The sequence below is a fragment of the Nothoprocta perdicaria genome, unplaced genomic scaffold (assembly GCF_003342845.1).
Source record: "Nothoprocta perdicaria isolate Ctin4 unplaced genomic scaffold, notPer1 scaffold_32, whole genome shotgun sequence".
Classification (NCBI taxonomy): domain Eukaryota; kingdom Metazoa; phylum Chordata; class Aves; order Tinamiformes; family Tinamidae; genus Nothoprocta; species Nothoprocta perdicaria.
In genome coordinates, this window is record NW_020455555.1 from 89118 (window position 1) to 110553 (window position 21436).

Sequence of the window (21436 nt, forward strand, 5' to 3'; positions counted from 1 at the left end):
TGGGGCCCTGTCCACTGAGGGTACCCAAGGACCCTGTTTGGAAACATGCAGATGGAGAGCGCTGCTGTGAACTGCCTGCGAGCACTAAGCTTATTGCACAGCGTGGCTTTGTGTAACATAAACGTAAAATGGAATGGCTCAAGAGAATTAAGAAATTCTCCCTATTAAGCTGTTTACCTCTGTGCCTGCGGTAGCACCCGCCATAATTACCCCAGCACTGAGAGACTGCTACCCAACCCTCCCTCCTAATAGCTGTTTTTATTCTTCTTTCTAATAGAGCTGTTTCTCCTTCTAAATTGCCCAAGCTCAATTATTTGTTGGTCCTGGGCTAGTGGGTAAGGCTGGTGCAGGCCCAGCCCCTGCTTTGCCTGCAGCCCCAGGTACCTGGGCAGTCTGATCACCTTGGGAGCAGGCAGTGGCACTGCCAGCTGCCCCRCTACCTGCCTCAGCTTATAGGCAGCAGGAACCGAGGGCTTCCATCTCTGGGCTTCGTGCTCAGAGTTTTACATTCCTGCTTCTCATTTTTTATGATTTGGGATAACTTAGCATTTCCCCATTGTATCCATGGCTCCATTTTTGTGTAGGGCTAAGTGAGTATGTAGCTAAAGCTTAAAGACTTCTCCACAGTGCTTAACATGGAGGAAAAAATGCCTTTTTGGAAGGAGGCATGCTGGCTTAGGTAGGTGGGCAAGACAAACAGATTCACGAACGTGCATCCTCAAGTGCAAGAAATACATTAATGCATGTCCTTCAGAATCCCGTATTTGAGGATGAACACTGTCATCCATCCTACAGGAAAAATGTCGTTGAAAAGATTTGTACTTACTCTACCTCTTCACCATTGCAAATATCTGTAGGCAGATCCACACTGACTTACTCAATTTCTTCTTGGCATGCAACTCTTAACAGAAACTTGTGCAGAATTTTTTTTTCCCCCTTATGTAAAATGAGGGTTTTTTTTCCTCAAGTGACAACTGGAAAAGTCAGTTTTTTTCCTCCCTKCCAAGTCTGCTTTGCTCCTGAAGTCTCAGCTTCTGTATCTTAGCTGTCTCTGGAGTATGCAAATGTTGCAGCAGATCTGATGGGTACCAGATTCATGCTGGGGTTTCCCTCGGTTACAGCCTATTGCCCACCTCTGACCACAAGGAAGTTCCAAGAGACATGAGCTTTGAATCCAGCAGGCAGATATTTGAGGATGCTCTAGGATGTTAGAGAGCACGGGACAGGTTTGTCAAGCCTATTGTAATGCCTAAGATCTTTTAAGCAGGTTGTCAGAAGCAGAAGGTGGGAATGCATAGGTTAATGTTATATAATAAAATACTCCTTTTTAACAGCTGTGCACACTAACTCATCCAATATTTACAGCAACAAACACCAGCAGTGTCTGAAAATAAGTACACATGCAAAACAAATGTCAGATTTTGTTCTAATTCTGCTAGTCTGCCTTTCCACCCTCCTCAAACGTTTGCTGAGGCTTGTAGAACTGTGTGTCAATTGGYGTTAGCAAAATGCTCTGAACCCGGTTCCATTCACAGATTCAGATTCAGTCAGTTGTAAAAACAACCCCTGTTGGGAGGGGGCGGTGGGTTTGTTTGGTTTTGACATGTTAGATGACCCTATGTTAGATGTGTCCTGTCACAGGAGCTAAGAAATGGATCTCTCATGGACCAGAAAAGCTGAGGACCTCAAGTCAGTTCATATAGCATGTAGCAGATGAATCATCCTTTTTGTTTTTGTGGMCCTTTCTTGTTCTGCAAAGGCTGGATGGTGACCTTTTTCGATCTATACTTGGAAAGCTGAGATCTATAGATAGAGAAACTATTAAAGACTTAAACATTTATGTAGKTAGACAAGTTCTGTTCCTCCACAAATTGTTGGTATTTTGAAGATTATTTTACTAGGCAATGCCTCTGGATACTGTGAGGAAGGCCCTAGAGCAGGTTTAATCAGCAGAGTCGGCGTTTGCTCTGTGCCTCTTGCTAGCTCCAAAGGGGCCGTGAAGCAACGCCGAGTGAGTCAGCACTGCTGCTCCAGCCTGCCTTATGCTCTCTCCTATCAGCACATGCAGTATAATAGGCTCTATTATTTTGATTAACAATCTGGGCTGGGTCTCATCATATTTGGATTATATTCTTGCCTGGACCATAGACTTCCTCCCGAAATCATTTAATCTGCCCATGTCTTGTTYATCATCTGTGAGATGATGATGGTGCCTTTTCACACCATTTTGCTTATTTTGTAGGTTTTTATATGTCATGAATAAGCTCTTGCAAGATAAACTCTTTCTTTTACAGTGAATACATTTTCCTCCTTCAAATTATATTTTCTATATTATATTATTTTTATATTCTACATACATTATACGTTATGTCCACAAAGCAGTATAATTTTGCAGAACACGTTCATCCGCCCACAGTCATCTTTACAAGCACAGTTATTACAGTATTCTCTAGTTTCTACATTTCAGAAGACTCCAATGTATATAGACTGATGCTGTAGTGCTGCGAAGCCTCARGCTTACATCTTTAGGGAACATTAGGTTTTAGTCTTATTTGTAGAGCTGCACAGATGATTCAGGCTTCTCTGTTTCATAAAATTTTTAAGATTTGAAAGCTGCTCTCAAATCATTTTTGGATGAATTTGAGGTTTTCTAACTTTCAGAGCGCTTCATGCTGCAGAAGAACTTGCTGGCGTGTTAATAGCTTGGCAGCAGATGGGAGTGGGAGGCAGTTCCAAGTATCTGTTGCAAGCTGAGTAAAAGTCACTGAGCTTGGGACTGGCAATGAGATTGAATGCTCTGACCATCAACCGTAGTTGTTATTGACCAGGCCCCTTTCTTTCTTTCTGAACCAGGCATGACAAATCTTTCCACATAATAGTTTTGTCAAAACTCATGTGTTTTGTAGGTCGAAAATGGCATTTTCCATTTTTAAAATGTTTTGTTGARGTGGCCTTGACCAACCCTATTCCTGAGACTATATAGTAATTTTCAGAACAAACCAAGCTGAAAGGATCAGAACAGCTTAATTCTGAATCTGTTTTCAGTAGTACCTGAAATGGAAAATTGTTTCTTGGAAATTGTCACATGTCTATGGATCAAAGTAAATTTGTATGGGCATAAAGTCAGCCCTGTGACCCACCGTTGAGAAGAACAGTGTTGAGCAGTGAATCTTCTGCTGGTGCTTGCTACTGTATCTCCCCCTTGGACCGAAAGGAAAACTCTTTCATGGGATTTAGAGAGGCCATGGTGCTTATCTCCAGTTTTCCCACCTCAGCCTGTACTGGCGATTCTTGACATAATCTGACACAAGTGGTCTGGGATACCAGAGCGTGGCTCTTAGGGAGTAACTGAGATGCTAAGGGTTATTTTAGCACAGTCGTCTAATGAAATTAAACACGTGGTTCCTTATTTGCAGAGAGGGATCACTTAGAAAGGAACAAGATCTAGCCAGAGAGCGAGTGAAGGAAGAACAAATTTAGGAGCAAGCTAGTTGGCTTAGCCTGCTTGACATGCTAAGCTGCTACAGCGTGCCATGTGTACATGCCAGTGTAGGCAGTCAGTGCACAGCTGAACAGCTGCTCCCGCTATAGATCTGCATTTGTTCCTCTCAAATGTGTGTTGTATGTTTTCTGGATGCAGTGGAGTCTGCTCACTACTTCTTAYAGCTTCTTTCCCAAGAAAGGGGAACAGCAGTATATAAAAACTGCTCTTAAGGAGCAGGTTGCTTCAGTTTGATTTTTGACTGTAACACAGAAGAACAGAGATGGGTTAATGTAATATGCACCCTTTTAATTTTATCAGGGTCTTTCTAAGCCGACTTTTTAAAATGACTGATAATCAATTTTAAATTGGGCTCAAGCTTAAAGATGAAGCCCTGCTCTTATGCCAGCTGGTTGGTCTTTCACTGGCGTCGTGTTGCTTGCTGCGACACCAGCTATTCCAAGGCTGTGCCACCATGCAGAAAGAGACAATCAATTATGCCAAGGGGGGAGCATGTTCAAACATCAGCAATTTGGTGCCCAGGGGAAGAAAATCTGCATGTCWGCTGATGTCAATCTTCTTGATACAGTATTTTTGTAAGCACATGTGGGTTGCTATTTTTCTTTTTAAGCAGTTCAACAAAAAAGAAGTTTATTTTTAGTGTTGTAAGCTTCAGGGCATCACAATTAGTGGATCAAAATTGCAATTCTGATTAGTCAACCTTTTGTTTGCTTTAGCAGAAGCTAAGACAGCATCATTTAACGTTCCCACAGGTATTCTGTAAGATTTATTAAGGTCAAAATGGGGGGCAATTGTATCTTTTTTTTTCTTTTTTTTTTCCCCCTCTCCAATCTCTTTGGATTTGTGAGTTTTCTTTTATACTTAATTGTGAGAAATGCTAGGCTGCTGAGCCTATTTGCAGTAACTTACTTGTTCACACAGTGGTACTGCTGCAAGTAAATTTTTAGTGGACATGATGTATCTGTCTGACCTGAATTCTAGCTAGTAATTCAGTTCCTGCATGCTGCAAGAAGGTCTGCAGCAATTATTAGGGAAGTGTTCGAGTGGGCTGAAATTTACCTAGTTCACAGGATAATTAACAACTGTTGTTTTAATTCCAGTGACTCTATTTGGAATAGAATCAAGGTAGGAAGTTTGAGKTTTGATAGTCTTAGTAGTATCTTGAGTAAAAGAGTTGGGGAAGTACTAAAAGAATAAAGACTTATTTTTTGCTRGAACTGTTACCAAAATAATAAGTCTTCAACACAGATTTATTTTAAAGAAAATATTTTGATGACCAAGAACTAGATATAGGCCTCCAAACCTTAGCAGAAATGTGCTTGTAGGTGTGACTGTGAGACACAGAGTGTTTCAGCAGAGTTTGAACTATTTGAAACACGTTTGCACTACTTGGCCATAAACAATGAAAACACAAATGCATTCTGAGTTGCTGCCAAGCGATGCAGAAGCTAGGATTGTGATATAAATAAATATATAAGTATACGTATATGTGTGTGTGTGTGTATATATATATTCTATATTTGTGCATCCTAGGAGTCAGCCCTACACTGTCCCTTTGTAAACTGTTGCTAAAATGCTAAAATATGATGACTCTGTATGGTCAGATTTTGCCCTGGATAAAGCTGAGGCCTAATCTACAGGTTTTAAAAAATACTGCTATGTACAKGGTCTTTTAGAGACCTATATATTTGTGAAAATAACACCTCCTCCGTGTACTGTTTGCTAAAGCAGCCGGGCATAAATCAGTCAGAAGAGCAACGTGACTCAGCTACTTCAGCCCAACCCTTTCTGACATTTTCTGTATGCAGAAATAAACCTACAAATTTGAAGTGACCTACAAATAAATAAGACTTAATATCTCCCTGTAGCTTTTTTTTTGTCACAAATCAAATAACTGATGATGAGAAACAATGTACTGAGCCTTTTTGGCTCTACCATTGAATAATGACAGTTTCATTATTTCATTAGCTAATTGGAGTAGTTTCCATTTTTTTTCAGTGAGGCAGTACGCTTATTTCAATGTCAGTAGGATAATAAATACTGAACTCATCCTACATTTCTTTGCCTCCGGTGTTCAAGATCATCTGGGGATCTTGTTTTTGTCATTTTATTTAGGTATATTACAATTTATATACTTTTCACCAGAACRAGACTCAAATAGTATAAAACTGATCTATGTCAGAAATTTGACAGACTTATATGTCATTTAAAATTTCCATGACAATCTATTCCCAACGTCCTTAAGTTTCTAACTTATAAGCAAGTTGTGATTGGATAGTACTCTTAATTTCTGTAGCATCTAGAGTCAGGAAAATAATAGCAGGATGCCTTCCCTTCAAATGCAGCCACTTAATGACTGTAAGTTTTTTGCAGTAGTGAAATTTGAGAACTTGCCCTAAAAATCTTCTTTTTTCTTGTGTAGAATTCCNTTGTGTAGAATTCCCTTTTTTTTTTTTTTTTTTTTTTTTTTTTTTTTTTTTAAAGATTTTCTCGTTTCTCATGACTTTGCTGGCATATCAGGCAGCCTAAACCTTAAATTAAAAATAGAGCTTGGTCCACACAAAGTTCTTGCAAATGTGTTAAAGTACTAAAATAACTTTCAAATTCATTAACAAAGTTGATCCTACTTTTAATCATGGAGATATAAAACACATTATTGACTGTATTCAAAATAAATTTGTTCTATAAATGTGCAAAAAATGAGAAAGTTCTTTACCTTATCAGAGATATTATATTGCAATAATTTTATACGCATTCYAAGAATGTTAATGGACACAATATTAAATGTTCTACATAAAATTCTTGGTTGACTGCGTACCAGTCTGTGCTCCAATGCAGAGAAACAGATAATGGATAATTTTTTGGTCGTATTCTACTTCGTGCAAGATAAGCTCGATAAAGGGGAAAAACTAACCTTGTTCCTRCTTTCCTATTTCTTATAGGGTCTGCTGTGTTTCACTGGCATCAAGATTGGGCAACGCAGGAGCAATTTGAGGGTGTAACACCGTTCAGATRTCGGCTTCTTGAACCTTGCCTAACAACCTGATGCAGCCCTGCTCTGTGCTGGAGGTGAGTGCCTCTCCTCTAGTGACTACGTCTGCTGAAGCACTTGGTTCTAAGAAATAGATTTGTGATTTTAAAACAAAATATGGAAAGGWTTCTATAAGCTAATGGTTTGCACTGGTAGTTACTCTTGTAAGGCAAATGAAAGCCTAGCATTGAGATAGTGCTGTATGATACAGCAGATTATGATGGTTGTTTTGCAGTTCACTTTGCAGTTGAGTTTGTTGACTGATGCAATTGCTGTTGTGGCAAAGGCTTGTGTACCACTGCTGACAATCTGGGGAATATGGTGATTCTTTTACACAGTTGGTTCATTTTTACAGTTTGCAAAATACTCGTAAACTTAAACTGAAGTCATCACAGGCTTTCAACAAGCACATCTATAAATATCAATAAGGATAATTATGTGCACACCAAAGGTGAAAAGTCATCTCTGGCCTTTTGTCAGTCACCCTTGTCAAAACTGCCAGTAGGGTAGTAAGGAACTGTGACTAAAAAAGTGTTAGTCACTGCCTAGCCAGAAAGCTTTCCTCAAATTGCCTAGTTATACAGAACTATGAAGACACAAGATAGATAATGGAAAACTGATTTCCCATGAGTGTGCAAAAACCAAAGAAGTAGCTGTATGTATATTCTTGTTACTGCAGTCTGTGCAAACACAATCATCTTCTGACATCCAGTCTTTTTCACTAATAAAATACTAGATGTTTTAGTAAATAGGAAAGCATCCAGAAATTAGTGGCAGTTGACTGCCTACCACCCTTTGAAGATACGGCCCAATGTTCTATGGTGGTGTCTGCTGACCCTTCCCATATGCATCTTTTGGTTGGAAACCAACTTCTAAGCTACTACAATAAACAATGAGGGCTTTGACACTTGCTTATTTCTTCTAAAAAGCCTCAGAGACAACTTAGAGGAAGTTTCATGGATAATTTAGGCATCAAATATTATTCAGAAAACATCAGAAGTGCGTTTGAAAGCAATTTATAACCTGACACAAAATTCTATTTTGACATATGTTTTGTTAATTGAACTTCAGAGAATGTGCAGCTCCAAAAGTGCCTGTTTGAGGAAGCAATGATGCTTACCTGTTTCACAAATTCTCAACTAAGCTAAACTTTCATCTTTATTCTATTCAGCATTGCTGTTTCTACCAAAACCTAATACATTATTCATAACTGCTTCTAATTTTGGCCTCACTTTGAACTGGAGAAAATTGGAATGTCTCCAATTGTATTATATGTTCACACATCAAAGAACATCAAGTCAGCAGTCAGGATGGTTCTGGTGCTCTGTGTGTGTGTGTTTCAAATAGGAAATATTTTTTGTTAGTGATATTGTGACATTCCCTGTTCTTTAAAAAACAGAGGGATCATCATGCCTAGAAATGGATCTCATAGGTTATTTTGGTCAGTCCTGCATATATGGGTCTTGGAACAAAACTCATTGTAGGCGGCAGAATTAAGTTAGATGGCTTGAGTATGTTTTACTCAAGTCCCCAGTAACAGTTTCCATGTTATGCAATCACTCCTTTCCTATTGGTGCTGCAGAACTGTCCTCCAGAAACCATCACTACTTCTGTTATTGGTTTTTCTTCTGCTCATAACTGTTTCCTCCTCTCTCCCTCTCCCCAGCCCAAATGTGATTGAAGCGGATGAGGACTACAGTGGGAAGGGGAAGCTGTCTGCTAGTCAAGTGGTGGGATTTGCTCTATAATTTTGTTGACCCCAGCTTGGGAGGAAGCAGTGTATCCTCTCCTGCTTAGCTGTACACAGTGTTTGTGGCTTGAAATGGCACCTTTTCCACAAGAGGCTGGTAAAGACATAGGAGTTCTCCTCAGAGGCAGGTGGCATGTTGAGCATATGAGGATTGAGAAGGGATGAGGAAGGCAAGTTTGGATCTGGGCTGAAGGCTGCTGCTTGAACAGCTTTGGATTGTGGCTGGTTGGAAACTGGTTATGTCAAACACAGGGAAACCTGTAAAGGTTCAAGGACATCATGTGCCCGATTCCTTCTGGTAATTTTGCAAATGTCTCATAATAGCTTCAGCTTGAACCTGACTAATTTACATGCTTCATGTAATCCAAAAAATGTTACAGTGCTTTTCTCTGTCTGCAGCCTAGTTGCTGTCATCAAAGCCTCTCACTAGCACATGCTTATAACCATCTGCAGTACATGCAATGCTGAAAGCAAAACTGTCTTTTGGGATTAATGTATTAAGCACTAAAAGGGTCTACCTTATAATTTGTAATAAGCCATATTACTTTTTCTAGCATCAATAAGCACTGTAGTGGTATAATCTTTTTCATTATTATTTTTCTTTGTTAAACCCTTTCTCTATACTGTGGTACTTGACTCTCTAAGTTTGATTCTGCATCTTTTTTTTTAAACAGATGTGAATTGTCTCACTGATATTTAATGCAACACAAACAAACAAAAAACCCTCTAGTTTTTTCTTTAACTTTAGATATATTATCTGTGTCAAAGTGACTTTTAGCACACTGTACACCTAAGAGCTTTGCAGCACTGGGACTCTGCACATCACTGCTGTGAACTCTAGTCATTACTCTCATGTCATACTAAAGTTTCCCATTCAGGTTCCTGGCAAATTCAGTTCTGCTCAGTTTAAGGGATCATAACCAAAGTTATTACACACTGCAAATGGCTGGTGCATGCCCCTTGGCAGCAGATAAAAACTAACAAAGCACAGTTTGAACTGTGGATTCAGAAATCCATAGATATCAGTAAGATGAACAGTTGTAACTGAAAATCTAATCCCTCGGTTTATAAATATATCACAGTTCTCTCCGTCTTGCAATTATTCCTTTCATGTTATTGATGGAAAAAATATTTTTAAATGTTGGGTTGTTTACTTTTTTCCCCAAAAAGTTATTTATACTTGTGGGGCAGTCAGGTCATTTGCTTAACAATCACCTGCTTATTTTAGAATGCAGTTATAAATTTGACCGATTTATTTATTTATTAGTACTTTGGATTCATTACAAGAACTCTTACCAATATTTTTCTCATGATGTAATGTCAAAATTTTTGACTGCATGATGTAATATTTTGTCCCTTTTAAAGTATATGTTCAAGGCATAGCACTGTTGCTATGTTGCTGTTCACCTACAAGTATATATCATGGAAAAGCGCAATATGTGAGGATAAATAAGACCTTCTTCCTGTTTTCTGTTTTCTTTCTCCTTTTYTTAGTATAAAATTATATCCTTTAGCAGAAACAACTACCTGGCATGACAGTGCTCAGAACTGAGAAAACTAAATAAGCTGCTTGCATTTCTGATTACTTTAAGGAGCACACCTATATATTTATGGGAAATGTCCCAACAGAATTTCTTTCGTATCCTTTTTGGCATTAATCTATGCTCAGCTATCAGCTGCAAAGGACTAAAAGAGCATTTCAAGCCCACGCAGAGTCTGAAGAGAACTAATGGCTGTGTACAAGTCATAACAGCAAGCTGCATGTTCCCTATTGCAGTGGCAAAGATGGTCAGGATTTTGTTTATGCATTTTATTTTTTTTTTAGTGTTAGCCAAATATAGCCAAAGAATATTTGAAAATCAGTAGTTTTTTSTTACATGCTAAACAAAACAAAATGCTAAACAAAATAAATATATTTAATAATAAGGTTGTGAGAAATTAGGGAGGATAAGGGCAGCTTGAAGCTGCAGAAAGTTTTCTTTTTGATTAACATACCCATGAACAATAAGAAAAATCAGCCCAGGAAAGGCATTGCTTACCTCGCAATCTTTTAACTTTTCCCMAGCGGCGCGTCCTGCGAATCCCCCGCGGTCCCATGTTGGGCTATGAGCGTGTTTTGCTTCCCATCTTTTCCTTCCTCTCCTCCAGCCATTTTCTTCCCCCCTTCCCCCAGCTCCTTATTAAAAGCAAAGCTACCAATAGCTCATAAATAACAGGCCCTTGCTCTCAATCAAAGGGGAGAGCTGAATAGGCTTCCACCCGGCACGAGTTCAGTGGATCTGCAGTCAGGGCCCCTTCATTAATGAGAAAGGAATCTGTCCACCTTCGGAAACCTCTCRGCACTCCCCCAAGCTGAACCACACAAGCCTGAACCACACAACTTGGTTCTCATAAGTTTTCCCCTGTGGCCACGATTCTGTTTCTTTCTTTATCTCTTTCATCTCTTGAAAAAAATTCAAACAAAGGTAATTTCCCTGCTCTTGCATGAGTAGATCCTGGGGTTTCTGATCTTTATTTGCTCATTTTGAGATGCCACTTCAAATTAGTTCCCTCCTTCACCCCGTCTCCCGATCCCTTGGTTTCAGTAAAATCTCTTAGGTTAAATTAGTTGGGTTTAGAACTGCACACCYGTTTGCATCGTGTTTGCTATGCGTGTGGACAGTGCCAGCCTGACGCTGGTTTTGATTCTCAGGCTCAGTGGTTTCCACCCTCAGACTTTTCACTCAAACCTCTTGTTTCAGTTCACACCCCGGGAGTTTTGTTTTGAGTTTATAGGGGTTGGAGTGTGTCCCAAAAAGTCAAATGCAAAGCTCCCGCAGAACAGCTGCTCTGGTCTCTCTCTTGCTTCAAACCCCTTTACCCTCTAAAATGCTAAAATCACCCTTGCTCCTGAAACTTTGCACAGGTTTGGTGAAAACCTCCTTAARTTAGCCCTGTTTCACGTTTGTAATGAATAATGCAACCTGCTAAGTTTGGCGTTTAAATTATCTATTTTTTACATTCATTCTGTGTCACGTAAAAATGTTATAAAATCCCTATACTCCACCATGTCAGGAAATATGACTATATGCAGCCATTCCATGTGTTATTAGCAATGAAATTCCACTGTTAGCCATGATTCCAAAAATTAATTTTGTGCTACGCAATGTTAAAAGGATTGTTACTGTCAATGAGAAAATGTCAGTCATACTTAATTTTGTATGGTTCATCTCTATTTGTTGTTTTATGCTGATTGTATGTAGACCTTAAGGATAGGGGACTAACTAAAGCTGGAATTTTGAGGGAATAGTACCTAGGATTCTTGGATAAAAACAAGATAACTTGTCAAAACAAGCTGTACACTACCAGGGTTTTGCCAAGAGAAAAGAACAACTAGAGTAGGCACAACTGAAGTACAACATTTCTGTCACATTAATTGCTGTAGGCACTGATCAATTGCAAATTTAAATTGATATTGTGAACACTTAAAAACAGGGTGTGAAGTTCTGGCATGACCCTTCTCTGCCTAGCAATCATGTAAAAGAATCCCTTGTAGTTGGTGTTACAGCTATAACTCTAAGTTTATAGGCATGATCAACTATATTTCCTTCCTGTCGCCTTCCCAGTTATCTCTTCAGCCTGAAACTTAATTGAGGATTGAAAATAACTGGATCAGAACACAGAGGTTTAGTGTCTGCCACCAAGGCTCCTGCAGCAATGCTCAGGATTCAGCTGTGTTATCTTGCACTGCTGCTTGCTGCTGTCTGCCCTCTGGAAAATGGGGAAGTCAAAGCCTTTATAATATAAAACTCTCCTCCTCTTTCACTGCCTGGCACAAGCAGTGCTTTGAAATGGAATTAATATTCCCTTGTACTCAAAGAAGGTGCTCAGACACTGAGTGAGCTCTCATTACACACCCCTTGTTAATTGATTTGAGTGTGTGTGTGCACGCGTGTGCTGCAGGGTCCCCTGAGGCCCCCTCGTCCAGACGCTGCAAAACCAGGTAGGAAGGAGCTGCACAGTCAGCTGTGCACAACCTCTGCTTTGCATCTCTGGGGCTGGTGAGGCAGCTGGAAACAGAAGTAGCTGGTTTGGGCTATGCAGTAAGTAAAGTGCTGGGCTCGAGTGAGAGCCCAGGTGCCCTGGGCCCTCTGCCCCGTGGCATCTCTCTCCATCCCCTACCTCAGTTCTCATCTGAGCATAAACTCTTCAATTTTAGAGTCTTTCTTAGGCTTCCTTCCATGGAAGTGTGGAGATTTTTTTCAAGACCYTATCATGCAGTGACCTGCTTTTTTCACAGCTGTCTAGTTAAGCTCACCATGAAGAGCAAAGCTAATAGCACAGCTGAAGCTCGTGACCATCATTGTAACTGTCCTGGGTACACAGCCCAGTGCTAGAGCACTTCAAGGGCTGCTTGGCTGTGAGTAGTTCCCTGCAGCAACACACAAAAGAAGTTTATTTAAAACTCTTTTTCCTACTTGAGGTTTCTAGGGAAGAAATGTTCAGATTCTCTAAAGCTCTGCCCACTGGAAGCTAGAAATGAATTAAACTTTACTGTCTCCTRTATTCTCATTCTTTTAGAATAGACTAAAAGCATGTCTGCTGCTACGTGCACTGCTCTGGGTTTTCAGGTAGGCAAATTATGTTATCTGTTGAATTCTTTTAAATTGTGTTGGATCAGTTACCTGTTTATTACTACTAAATAGGATGAGAAGATAAGTAAGGGAATGGAGGAAAGGCCTGTGTTTATTCATATAAGCAATTCTTTGGTCTTTACTTAAACCAATATAAAATTTGGGTGCTCTAAGTACTTGCCTCCTGTTTTGTTGCTGCAGAGGTTAACAAGTCAAGGGTCAGGGTGTTAATCAGTGAGTGAGGTGCAGAAAAGAGCTCCTGAAYGTGTGCTGAAATACAAGCTGGTTATCAAGAGAACAGGATGGGGAGCACTGCCTGCCAAGAGAGGCAGCCTGACAAAGCCACCAGCAAGGCAGAGAGCTGCTTCTGAGCTCAAAAAATACCGTTCATTTGCGTGCTAGTTTACATCCCTCATCCTCTGCATTTAATTCTCAGTTTTATGGATTTTTCTTTATCCTGTCAGGAATTCTGTAACCAGTTAGATCTAGGTCCTTAAAAGTTGTTTGGTCACCAAAAGCCTGTTGCCTAATTCTAAATGGTGAGAAAATACCAAGTAGTGAGGGCAAACTCCAGGACCCAAAGTCTCTGAAACGTTACCTTTGTCCAGCAGTAGCTGAAGCTCCAAATCCTCCTACAAACAACTTTTAAGAAAGGAGCTGTTAGCAGAACATGCAGTTTTTACAGTGCAGTTCTGGGTCATGACCCTGGAAGGTGCTGAGCAGATGTCATGCTCATCAATTTACCATTATTTGTTACAAAAGAGAACTTCTTTGTRCATAAAGCCTCTCTTTCTTATAACTGGATTGCTGTAATTCTTCTCTTTGCAGTTCTTTAAACTGTATGTCTTGGTCTCACAGACTGCCTGTCTTGTTTATTTATTTCCTATTTTTGCCATTTAATTTGTSATCAAAAATGGAAAGATATTGTTTCTGTAAAGAGATCTATCTCAATTAAGATGCTATTATTTACTTTTTTTTTTCAGAATAAGCAAATAAATTTCATGTTCTGCTTCAAAGAGGAGAWTTTTTTCTCCTGGGTATCATCAGTCTACAGGGAAAGCTATTACAATTATTTAATGTAATTCCTGAACCGTTAGTCACACTGACAGGTGTTTTGCAAAAGGCAAAGCATTAGTTGCTTACAGTCCATTCTTTAAATTTAAGCCATTTATTTACTGTGCACACCCTGTCCTTAAGGCCTTAAGAAATGGAAAATGGAGAGAGGGGGGAGTTCCTTTTCTCCCTTGCGTATGCGAGCACTGTTTTCAGTTTTTGTCCATGGAGAAGGTGTGGCAGAAGGTAACAGCACTGCCATCCCCTTGTCCTGAAACTCAGGTCAATGTCCAGCAGCACAAGTCAGAGACCACTGCCAGTTGTTCCCATAGTCCAAACTATCTGTGGCTCTAAGAGACCCATTCAGAACGAGGGGACAWCTGGGGTGCCACTTGCTTTCTGCTTGTGATGGCTTCTGTGCTGTCCTCTCCCATCTCTCTTCTCTACAAGTGGGACAGATTTGCTCTTCTCATTTCAAATGCATTTCTAAGCTAGCAGTACACATTTTTCAGCCTTACCTTGGCAAATATCATCAKCATATGACAAGCAATGTTACTGTAGATATGTGATTCTTCTAACTTATTCTTACAAATAACAATTGGCTAAAGTGTTGGCAGCTACTGTTGAAAGACTCAGTTTTAGAGTTGACCTACTCTGTCATGAGATGGTCTATTACTTGCATAAAGATGAGTAATGTTCATTTCCGTTATTGCTTGGTAGCAAAAAAATATAAGGGGATGCCTGTTGCTGATAATAAACATGTACAGTCCTTAAAAGCATATTAAATTTTGGCCAGAGTACTCGTAGCCTCTGTTTTCCTAACTTCTTGTCTTTTTAGGTGGCTGAATTGTATTGGTTTAATGCTTGTGGATTGTTATGTGTTTCATTTTAAGGTCTATTTCTAATATAAAAACAAAACTAATTTCCTTCCTCAAGAGCTGTAAGTATATAAACTTATAAATACGGAGATAYGCACTTTTTCCCTCCTTCTGCTTCTCTATTTAAGGGTTTTTTTTGTGTGTGCCTATGAGGCTGGAGCCCTAGAGAATTCAAGCTCCTTTCATCCTCCAAAATATCAGCCATTTCAAAGAAGTGGGTAGCCGTACACATCCTCTTACATGTTCTGCAACACCCTTCAGACTTGACCTTCAAGCTCTTCCTCTGCAGGTGAGGAGGGAGCTCAGTCATGGGATTGCTATAGACCAGGCTGATGTGGTCACCTGGGAGAGGAGTGCACCCGAACACAAGCTAGTGCTTTAGTCCAGAGGAATGATATTGCTTTCAGCCTCTCTACCATCTTTTTTTTTTTTTTTTTTTCCTGGCTCTTATCTGAAGTTTGCAAATAGCAAATTTCAGCTGAGACGGCTGAGTCAGGGTGCCTGCGCTTCGAGACATTTAGAAAATACCGAACTAAACCAGCAAAGCCAGGCTGATTTCTGGAGTGTTCTGTGGTCTATAACTTGAGCTACAGGAACAACTGCAACAAGTGGTAGGGTKTTTTTGTTTGCTTGTTGATTTGTTGTTTTTTTCTCCTGTGTTGCAAACTATGAGTTTAAGAAAAGAAAACAAAAAAAATCAGAGATTTATAAAGACTAATCTGTCATGCATATTCACTTAACCCTGGACATGGGGAATGGGAGAGAGGAAATAAATCCTGTTCTTGGTAATGAAAGCCATCAGTGGTAATGGAAAAGCCTGCAACAGATAGGAGAAGAATGCTCCGAAAGAGAGCTGGGCTGCCTATTCAGGCTGGCACGGAGAAGGGACAGGGCAGAAAGCAGGTAAAAGCTTGGGGGAGCAACAGGAGAAATGAGGGAGCTGAGAGAGTATGATGGACAAGAAGTGAATGCTGAAAGTGGGGTTGAAGAGGAAGGAATGAGGAAGTAGGACAAGAGGAAGTAGAAAAATGTTAATTTTTCTGTGTATGTATACTACATTMTCCTTTATTAGAGGAAGAAAAGGCACTTTCCATGTGAATATGTGAAAAGATTTCCAGACAAATCATTTTAAATTTGTGTGATCTATACTGAGTTAAAGCAAGTGATTGTGTCTTTAAAGTACATATAGCTAAAGTATTTTTCTTTAAAAAAAAAAAAAAAAACCCCAAAAAACTCTGCATGGTAATRTTGAATGGGGGCACATTTGAGCTTAAGATTTCCTTTCGTATTATATCATGTATAAAAGACATACCTGTTACATTGCTTATTTATATTTGGGCCCTACCAAGAAAAAAAAGTAATTCTGGCTGAAATCTTCCTCAAAAGGTTTCAGCCCTTAAAGCCTAAAAAAGTTAATCTCTTATTCCCAGAGGTTTCTTAGAAGGTTGGTTCTTTCATATTCTCAAGGTGCAAACATAGTTTTTGGATGTAAAAGGTGTTATTGAATCTTAATTGAAGCCTGCACAGGAATAACCCACAGGCAAAGTTCTGCAAAGCAGGAAAATACATTGATTGAGTTTCGTGGAGCGTAGGGTAATCTTTACAGCTCTGGATAGATGAAGCTCTTTCAAATGAAGTATCCTTGAGCATATTTAGAGCAAGTTTAATTAAACTGAATCCTTAAGCGATTATTGTTCTTTTTCTGCCTTCCCTCTGTTTTTAAGTCTTTTTCAGTGGAGTGTAAATTCTGCCACGTCAAATCTTTTGGTAATATACAAAAAGTATCTATTTAAGAGTTAGGATTATACAAAAGAAGTATACTGATTTTCCTGATGACCAGAAAAGATACGTGACAGCTGAAGCACGGGCCAAAGAAATATCTTAGCTGAACAGCTGCAAAAAGGAAAATAAGGTGCAAGGTCAAAGTAGCAGCCTGAAAGGTGTATTTTCATAGGTTCRTTTAGGTAATAAAGCCTTATACGGAGGGAAATCACATATTTTTTATCTCGACATGTTTTTTATTTATTTTATTTCTGTGTCATCTATTTAGGGGTGGTGTTACTGAGTGTTACAGTTGTTATGGGTTGTGACATGTACTGCAATACCCCTACTGCGAATATTTATTTTACTTAGGGTGCTAACTGTTTAGTTATCTTATTTTGCAAAGCTTTGTGAGGGTGAGGAGGAGGAGGAGACTTGGAGGGAAGAAAATACAAGATCTTAGTTTTGGTGCTGCTGGAGGAGTGGGTGTTATATGTGGGAGGGAGAGGCATAGAAAAAAGGAATGACATTTACTGAACTTTCTGCTTAGACTCCCTGTAGTTTGGATGTGCCTCCTTAGGGTATTTACAGGGGAGGCCCTTGTGTGATAGGAGAACAAGATCTTGTGCTTAAAGAAAAAATAAAATAAAATCCCCGATCTCCATTTTGTCTAAAACATAAGCTTAGCAATGCAGAGATGCAGAGCAGTCCTTGGAGCCTTCAGAGCTGCCAGGCTGGTCCCCTACAGAGGCTCCGTCGATGAAAGGGCACATATTACATCAGCAGCCTTTAATGCCACATGCTCACTTGCACAGCTCTTCAGTGTGAGACATCATCACCTACTCTGCAGGCAGTGTAATGTCGAAAGCTAAGCCCTTTTGAGAAGGCAGGTGATGGGAGGCTYCACAGGGATTGAACCCTACCTGCTTTTTGCCCTTTATAAATAAGTGGGTGGGTGAAATGAGCCAGGCAGCACTTTAACCAAGCTATTGTTTTTATTCTTAAAATACTGTAGTGAATGAAATAAAAATATTCAGTGTTGCATTTTCCCACTATTAAGTTCCCAAAAGCTAACTGCTGTGAAGAACATAATTCAATATTTAGTTGTCAAGTTTTGGGTTAATGGATTAGGATGCAGAGCTAGTGAAAACCAGCATGTCACATCTGCATCAGTCCCACGAGCCGTAACTATCTTTGAACATCTCCATTGTTTTAGTCACTTCCAATTTTGCTTCCCACTCCATAGGATTTCCCAGGAGGGGGTGATGGGTCAGCAGCAGGCCAAAGATGGGCTTCAGATCTAATCTAATCAATACTGTGGCAAACGTAACGACAGAAGCGATGTCACCTTGGAATCCCASTGTATTTTACCAGCTCTGTTCCTAATGGGATGTGACAACGATGTTGATCTGTGTATCCTTGAGGAGGGAGTGAAGTTGTGCAAGGGCTTGTGCAGGGCTGCCTGTGTGACAAAGGCTAATCCCACTCCATTACGATCAGAGCTAGAGGCCCAAACTAGGGGTCCTTCCCTACACTTCAAGCTAGAAACTGTCTTTTTAATAACTGCCACTTTTAAATAAACCGTTTATGCATTTWTTAGCTCTTCTAACATGTCACATGTATTTAGAAAGATTTTTTTCTTTCCTGTTTCAGTGGGAAGGTTCTGAAATTGCTTTCACCAGTTAGGAAGCAGCAGTCCCTGGCTTTATATTTATTTCAAGCAAAACGCTTTTACTTTGATTATCTCTAATAGCTTTCTTTTTTCCTGAATYGCTCCTTTTTTTGCGGTGATATTATACAACTAGTTCACGTATTCTAAAAGTATGTGACATTTCTGAGATGAAAGTGAGTGACTTTTGCTTTTGTGTTCGATATCTTGTCTTGTAGTCCTGCCGCCTGGTTTCTTCTCCTTACCAGTGGGCCAGTCTTAACTTCCCTGTTGCTCTGTGGCACACAGTGCCTAAGGTTTGTGCTCTTCTGGTTTTGAGGTGACAGCTCTGCTAAAGATTGTTTTTTTTCTGATAACCTTGTTCTCTGTGCTCAGGATTATATCCACTGTGATCAAATCTGACTACTGATATCCTTAAGCTCTAATCATGTTAACTTCTCCATCCGCTAGGTTCATTGGAAAACTTTGAGATTTGACTTACTTTGTCTATTGCCCTTAAAATTCCCCTGTTTGTAAGTGTTCTCCATGTATAGTGCTACTATCTGCACCAGCTTCTTCTCAAGGCATGTGCTCACTCTGTCCTTCTACCTTGACCATCCACCTCAGGAAGAATGGGAATAGTTGTCAAAATATCCCTTGGACTTGTAGACTATAGTTTGGATATTGTGTTAGTTAAGAAGCTGTCGTATCTTTTTCCATGGGGAAATAACCTTTAATAACGTATCTTGTGAAAATTTGCCAGCTTCTTCTCTGCATATTGTATTTTAAAGTGAAATATGTATATATATAATATATATTCTGTCCTTAATCTTGGTTAAGCTGTTTCTCAGTTTAAGTTGTTCCAGTTTTCTGTATGAGGACTTCCACAAATTTTCTTTATACGTAAACAGTAGAGCAAAGCTGTTGTGTACTTTTTCTTAATCCTGCAATTACATGGCTACAGAGCCTTTTTACTCTCCTTAATATGAAACTAAGCCCTCTTCTCACCTGCTCCTTTGCATAATCAATGCACTAAGAATTATGGACATGCCAGCAAAATTCAGCCCTTAAATGCAAGGGTTGGTAGCTGTATGCTGTTGCTGCTCACTGTTTCTCTCTAATAAGCTGTAAGCAGTACAGTATCTTATTAGTTAATTTGAAATACATTTCTCAAGAGATTGCATAGGTTATGTACACCAGGGCCCTACCAATCCACTTAATGCTTAAATTCACCAACCAGAAAAACTCAGGGTGGGTTTGGATCTTACTTACTGCAGCAGAAACAGTAATTTCTCGGTATGATAACATATTTGATCTAGCAGAAGTTATACTGAAATTGTCCCGGAAACTCATGCTTGAAAATAAGAGGTCTCACTTTTTAGCTGTTTTTATTTATAATGTTTCAAAACTTGTTTTTCTTTTTTTTTGATTTTACAGTAAAAAATCTTTAAACTGTTGTTTAAACTAGCCTAGCAAAAGAAGATATTTTAGTGCGATTAAATCCAGTGTTGTTACTGTTCTCTGACTGTTCAATTAATCTGAGAAGGAGGAAAAACAGAAAGAGGGAGGGAGACAGGATGAAATCTGAAACCGGAATACCCAAATTTGGCTCAGCTATCTGAAACTTGATTGTTGACCTTTTGGGGGCTGCCGCCTGAGTTTGGGATGAGCTGATCCCAAAAGGTAGATTCAGAAATCTGAGCTGAGTTTCAGCCGAGCTCAGGGTCTCTCGATGGGCTGCATCACTTCCAAGCTGTCTGTCCTGAACTCATCTCACGTGGTGAATATTCTTTCAAATCAGCGTTCCCGTCTTTTGCAGTAATCTACACTGCCTTCAAAAGCAAAAAACCACCCATGTCCCACAAGAGCACRAAGTACCAGCCTCTGTTTCTGCTCCTCTGCAAGGGCACTGCATAAAGCAGCCAACCTGCACGGAATCAGTTCATTCTGTGTTATCTAATACATACCCCACACACAGCAGCCCGTGGATTGCCGGGCTGCACCACAACCATAACGTTGTTTTCCCGGCGGTTTCCCCAGGCTGGCGCGTTTGGCTCCCCGGGCCCGGCAGCCCTGAGCGGAGCTCGCGCCGAGCGCAGACTCACCCGGCTCTCGAGCACCTCGCGGCCGGGCGCGGGCCCCGCTCCGTGCTGCCCTCAAGGACGTGCCTCACGACGGCCACCAGCCTCGCACGGCTGTGCCGAGGCCAGGGGTGCCGGCTTCCGTGGCGAGCCCGGCCTTTTCCCGTGCAATTATAGCCCCAAAAACCGAAAGTGCTACGGGGGTTGTGCCCGGAGGAAATTCTGACAGCCTCRCTCTTCCACTGCGTAGGAGTCATGTGCTGAGCTTCGGGTGATGACTGGGAACTTCCACTCTGCCGCCGTGTTTGTTGAGTTAGAGCGAAACTGAAGTTGTTTTGCTGTTGGCTCTGTAGGATTATAGGGATCAACATGCCGCTTAGGCTGGTACGCAGGTGCTGTGCAGGAAAGGAAGTAGCTACTGGGCAGGTGGCTGTAATCAACTTCTTGTATCAGTGCTGTTATAATTTCTCTGAAATTCGGTTTTTGATATGGTTTTTCAAATTTTTAGCTTTGGTCATCTRTTTGGCTAAAATATCAAATTGCTATAAATGTGGCTGGGATTATTTTTAATATTTTCTATAGAAAATTAAGAGATAGGAGCACTCTAGAATTAAACTTTATGGACTTTAAAATTTCCAATCAAAGATTCTTTATGCTTTGTTTTATCCAAGTAATATGCACTGTATAACCAAGCACTCCATCAAAGCTCTTTTAAACCAACTAGAAAAGTGCTGGATGGAATCAGGCTGGAAACCTGAATGGGTGTCTCCAGTGATGATATATATATTATATATATATTTCTTTTTCCCCTAAAGTAACAGTATAGAATGTGTCTTTTCTCTRTCCCCATGTATCCACAATGTAAAATATCCCACACAGGGACAAATTGGAAAATAGAAAAAGGCATTTTCTATGTAGATGATGTCARTTAGGAGATAATGAGGAGGGCATTTGTCACAGCTGGGAAGAGGGGGAAGGAGAGGTATTGTTCTTTATTTAAATAAGGGTACATAAATTGAAATAAGGATGCAGAAATAAGGCGATTAGGAAACCTGTGCAATTGCTAATGGAAATGAGGAAGGGGGCACAAAGGTGTTTGCAGGAGGGGCTTCACGTCCC

General features: G+C 40.1%; 1 protein-coding gene across 2 annotated transcripts in view; it reads right to left on the reverse strand.

Moving 5' to 3' along the window:
• The window catches only part of RASGEF1A (RasGEF domain family member 1A), a 147111-nt gene that overhangs the window by 27056 nt on the left and 98619 nt on the right, over nt 1-21436 (reverse strand). The gene's annotated exons all lie outside the window — the stretch shown is intronic.